This window comes from Tupaia chinensis, unplaced genomic scaffold (assembly GCF_000334495.1).
Source record: "Tupaia chinensis unplaced genomic scaffold, TupChi_1.0 Scaffold000037_21, whole genome shotgun sequence".
Taxonomy (NCBI): Eukaryota; Metazoa; Chordata; class Mammalia; order Scandentia; family Tupaiidae; genus Tupaia; species Tupaia belangeri.
This window is the reverse complement of record NW_006159480.1, coordinates 1,264,931-1,270,991: the sequence shown is the minus strand read 5'-3', so window position 1 is coordinate 1,270,991 and position 6,061 is coordinate 1,264,931.

Below are 6,061 nucleotides of genomic sequence, written 5' to 3'. Positions count from 1 at the left end.
ATGCAAGCAGGGGGAAGCTAAGGGACAGCAGGGACCCTGACAGGAGGATGGATGGACAGACCCACTGACCACCACAAGGCTAGAAGGATGGGTAGAAGGAAATCCAGAGCATCAGGTGGAGCTGCAGCTCAATCAGCCAGGAGGCTAGGTGTTCTAAGCAGGCTTGGGGACCAGGGGCAGGACCTGCAGTGAAGAGGCACAGAAGCCACAAGGTACCCTCCCAGGCCACAGTCAGGGCTGTTCTCCAAGGCCAGCATTTCATCAAGCAGTAAAGTAAACACCTTTTAACACTTTTTATTAAACAAACAAACAAACAAACAAACAAAAAAAACAAAGTGAAAACTAGAGTGTGACTTTCCGGTTTCAAACTGCACAGGGATGAGGGAGTCCAGGCAGCCCCTGGGTGAGAAGAGGCAGGTGGGGCATTTGTGGGGCTGGCGTGGTGGTGGCGGTGGTGCTGCAGGCCCCACCAGCATTCTCCTGGAAACCTGACCCACACCAGGTCCACCTGCTGCACAAAACCCACAGCCTCCTCTGCCACCATCTGAGTTGTCCTGATCCCACATACCACCAGCCTGGGATCTCACCTGAGCACAAAGATGTCCGCCCCTTCCACAGATGCCGCGATCATCACAGCTGCATCTGCAGCTGAAGGAGGGGTGCTGCCTTCGCTCGGTGGCAACAAATGGTTGTCAAGGGGCCTATAGAGCCCAGTGCATGCTGTGGTCTAGGGGCAAGGGCTGGGGCCTCTGTTGGGTGGACAGCACTCCCTGGATACCACGCAGGCCTTGAGGGGCTCTGGCAACCTGCATGCCTCCAGTTCACAGATTTCCCCGCCCCTGTGCACTGGATGCTGTGACCTTCTTTACAACCCTTTGTGTTTCCTGAGTCCTTAGAGGTACACCTCTACCTGTAGCCACTGGCCGGGACAGCAGAGGATGGTAGGGCAGCAGGCCTCAGGAGCTGGCGAGTGCCCCAAAACCAGCAGGTCGGGGTTGGGCGATGGGCTTGGGATGACTTCTGAGGTGGTGTTGGCTGCAGAGACCCTGCAGCTGCAGTGGCAGAGCAGTAATCCAGCACTCTGCAATGCCGAATCCACACGTGAAGGTCCCGGCTGTGCATCCAGGGTCTCTCTGTACACACTGCATACATGTGGATGCCCATGCTCCTGACTGGGGAAGGCTGAGTGGATCAGAGTACCCAGCTGGGTCTTCAAAGGAGATGCAAGTGTGTCATAGAGGATTTATGTATGCAGGTAAGGTTGTGACTATTGGGTGACTCCCCCTTCACTCTGAAAATAGAACAAAAAATGAACATAAAAGAAAATTCTTTAAAAACTTTTTTGACATCAATTGTTTTGAGTATTTAGGATATTTTTTGTTTGTTTATTGAAAGATATTTATTCTATAGGGCATGTATGCTTGCCAGACAGAGACAGAAAGCAAAAATTCACCCCCCACCCCCAGAGGGGATGGCCAGGCCAGGATCTTGAGGGTGAGCATGGATACACACACAAGTGCCCCTTGTGAGTTTCAAGTTTTCTGGACTTAAACCATGGTCGACCATGTGGGAGTCCAGTGACGTAACCCCTACTCCATCTGCTGGTCCCTGTTTTGAGTACTTAAGTTTTAAGGGAAGTGTAAAACTCCTGAGCATAGTTGAGTGACAGCACGGAGGACTCATTCCCACATCTTGTGCCAGGACGGTTTCTGTTCCTTTTCCTCTGCACCCCTGGCTGGTTTATAACCAGTGAGAGAGACACAGAGATTGGGAGAAAGCACTCCCCAATATGATGTGATCACACTACAATCCCTTCTCCATGTTTCTATCCTCTCAGTGTTTTGGGGATGGACTCAGTGTGTTTCCCAAGCTGCGAGGGTTCTGATATGAACTGCAGTTGGCCGTGTGGCATCTGACTCCCTTAACCCCTAAACCACAGTGCTAGTCCCAAGAGTCACTGCAATTCTAATATGAACACAAACACAATTCTGGGAGACTTGAAAGACTGATCTTAGAGTTCTTGATAGAGGTTTATATTCCCTGATTCATTTATGTATGTGCTAGATGAGGTGTTGTGCATGGTTAAGGACAGGGTACCTAGCTTGAGGGGTTGTGATCTTGTGGGAGGACAGGCACCCACACCACCTATGACCTAAGAGGGGATGACTGCAGTTAGAAAAGTGGACATGGAAGCCATGCTTAGCTGTTAGAGCAAACAGAGGGTCAGAGGTGTGTGTGTGGTGGTGGCTGAGCACTGAACTGTGGAAGACAGGTCTATTGGATGGGCAGATGAGGAAAAGGCTGTCAAGGGTCACATGGAAGGAGTACGAGTGGGCAGGGTGGATGGTTCATCACACTGCATTTGGACCATCCCCAGAGAAAAGGGAACAGTGAACAGGAAATGATGGCATCATTTGAGTTTCACATGAAAAGATTATTGAGCAAACCTGGGCATCTGCCTTGTGCTTGGACCCATCTAGATGTTTGGTTGGGTGCTCAGGTGCTATGAGGAGAATATCGGGAATGTGAATATAGGGACACTACTGGGAGCCAGCAGATGGCATAATGGTTATGTTGCTGGACTCCCACATGGCTGACTGTGGTTCGAGTCTCAGAGCTGGAGGCTTGAAACTCATGTTGGGTATGTGTGCATGTGTGCCCAAGATGCTGAGAGGATAATGCAGGAGAAGGGATTGTAGCATGGCCTTCCCCCTTGGGTGGGGTGATCCCTCACATTATGTCTCTTTATGTCTCTCTGGCAAGTGTACATGCCCTACTGCAAAAATCTCTCTTGAAAAATAAAAAAATAAATAAACAGGATGAGGAATCAACCCACAGGCATTCTTTACAGAGCCTATAGACCTTAACAATGTAATAACAGAAATTTGTGAAAATGAGCCACATTTTAAAAACCAACTTAGAAGCCAGCTGGTGGTATGTTGGTTAAGGTGGGCTGGATCTAATGCATCTGACTGCATGGTTCAAGTCCTGGACCCAGCGGCTTGAAAAACATGATGGGCGTGCATGCACATACATGTCTAAAACCATAAGAGAAGAATGGAGAAAAAAGTGCATCATGTCTATACCCCCTTGAGGCTGCTTTCTTATTCTCTCCTCTCTCTCTCTCTCTCTCTCTCTCTCTCTCTCCAGTAAGTACACATGCCCAAAAGCAAAAAGTGAAAAAAATAAATTACAAAAATTAAGAACTAGCCTTTAGTGTAGATCCCACACCTGGCTCTCTCACATGCAGTTCAAGTCCCAGACCTGGCGGCTTAAAGAACATGCTAGGTTGGGACCAGCAGATGGCATAATGTATACATAGCTGGACTTGCACATGGCTGACCACAGTTCTTGTTCTGGACTCAGTGGCTTGAAACATGCTGGGCATGGGACCAGCAGTTAGCATAATGGCTATGTCGCTGGACTCCCACATAGTTGACCACAGTTCACGTCCCAGACCTGGGGACTTAAACTCACGCTGGGCGCATGTGAGTGCATGCCCAAGATTCTGAGAGGAGAATGGAGGAGAAGGGATTGTGGTGTGGCGACCCCCCCAGGGGGTGATTTCTCACTTTCTGTCTCTCTCTGTCTGTCTGGTGAGCACATGCACCCTGTAGCAAAAACTTCTCCAAAAAAAAAAAAAAGAAAACAAACAAACAAACATGCTGGGCACTAGTTTGTGCATGCCCCAAATCCCAAGAGGAGAATGGAGGAGAAGGGATTGCAGCGTGGCTATTCCCCTGGAGGGGAGGGTTTCTTTCCCTCTCTCTCTCTCCTCTATCTCTCTCCCTCCCTCTCCCCTGTGAATGTATGTACCCTATAGCAAAATTCTCTAAAAAAAAAAATGAACAACATGGGGTGTATGTGCAGGTATGTCTAAAATCACAAAGGGGGATTGGAATAGAAGGAATTGCAGAGTGACCATCCCCCACAGAGGGTCGTGCTTTCTTGCTCCCCCACCCCCATCTTTCTTTCCCCAGGGAGTGTACACACTGGCATATTAAAGGTATTACGAACTGACATAATCATATCATCAAATTAGAAAATGTTCATATCTTCTAATTAAATTGAATCAACTTTTTCAAAAATTAAACCAATAAAACATAAACCAAAAATGTTCCAAGAGCAAAACTCCAGGCCCAGACTTAAGGACTATTTAATATTTAAGAAAAGTAAAACATCATTTCTAAAGCTGACTCAAAATGTAAATAAAAAAATGTCTTGTATTTTTTTTTTGTGAGACCAATATGACATTGATGTAGCAATTGGACCAGAAGATGGGGGGGGGGAGGATATACATACATACAACATACAGACATGCACACACACAAACATGCATACACATATGCATAAGTAAACATGTATATATTTGCATGTATATATATAAATATAAATGTAAATATAAACATACATGCAAATATATATTTGGTGGGGATTTTCATTGTCCATTACTTTTAGGTGCTGGCCTGGGTGACCTCAGGTGATGGGTATCTCATGAGTGAGTTCTCCTTTATGCCCCACCCAGGATCACCCCCACCAGGGACAAATGTCACGGCTAAAATACATGCCTAAACACTATGGCAAGCTGTCTCAATCAATGTTGAATAGATAAGTGTTAAAGTTGTGAATGCCCACCATCTGCAGCCTGAGAGATTAGAGGAAAGATTCTGCTGAAGGTGGGGTCCCTGAAAGTGGCAGAGAAAAAATTATTAAAAAGGAGGATCCTTCTCAGAGAACAGACTAGAAAACACTAGCTCAGATTTGTTGATTTACTTGGAACATTTAAGGAATTCACAGTTTCAAATGTAGATAAGGGTGTACATCAGAATAAGGCTCAGAGCTTACACTTGAGTGGCCTGTACAGTTCACTTCCAGCTTCTGTGATTCTGCATGTCCAGATTGTGCCTTTCAAGTGTGAGCTCCCTGTGGGAAGCAGACATCTCACATTCTACCAGTCTCAACTCACATTTGACATTAGGCCCCATGGAGACTCTCATATCAGGGCTGGAGAGGCAGGGGACCAGGACAGGGCGTAGGATCCTGGGTTTCCACCTCCCTCTGCCTCCAGGTCATTATGTGTTCAAAAGTCATTGACTGCACCCTGTGGGCAGCCTCCATGTTGACTTACAGAGTTGAGGTCAGAGCTCTCTGAGATCCATCCCAGCAACGATCTCTTACATTCCTAGCCCATCTCTGGATGTAAGTGGGGTTCACAGTGAGGTTGGAGCACACTATCTGGGTGGGAATTTTCACTGTCCATTACTTTCAGGTGCAGGCCTGGGGACTTAAGGTGATGGGCATCTCATGAGTGAGTTCTCCTTTATGCCCTACCCATGGTCACCACCACCAGGGACAGCAACATTGTGAGTTTGGTGTGTACCTATCCCTTTATAATCTCTGACAGACTCTAATGGCAGGCCTTTTTGTCAGTGATCTTCACTCCCTATGAGGAAGTGAGGTCACCCTGCCTTGAAGATAAGGCACTGAGGCTCAAGGTCACAACATTCCTGGCTTCCCTGGTTCTTTTGTGCCAAAGGTACACTTAAAGTAAACTGTGTCAGAATGTTCAAGAAGCCAGTACCTGAAAAGAACCCTCCAGGGGTAACAGAAAAACCAACTGACATGGTCTTGGCCCTTCAGTGCATTGGTGGTATGGATTCTCCCTGCTGCCTCAGATGGAGGGTCCTGAGCGAATAGTGCACAGGGCCCAGGGATTGGGTAGGATATGGCAGGGTCCTAAGGCTGTCCTGGCTGGCTGCTAGTCTTCAGCTGACATCTCTCAGTGTATTCCAGTTCCCAGTTCTGAAGAGCTCTCCACTCCCTTCTGGCTTCCCTGGGAAGACAGATTTTTCAACTGTACAGTCAGGTGAGGTGTGCAGGAATTCAAGCTGGCTGGAAATGGAGTTGGGGCTCCTCAGAAAGTTACACTTCAGTTTTCAGGGCACCTGCAGGACAGGGAAAGGCTACTGGAATTTATCTCCAGGCTGTACCTGTTGCTCTATTGTCAGCCCTGAGTGCTCAGAAGAGGTGCTTGCTAAGCCTCCCAGCAGAGATGGGAAGA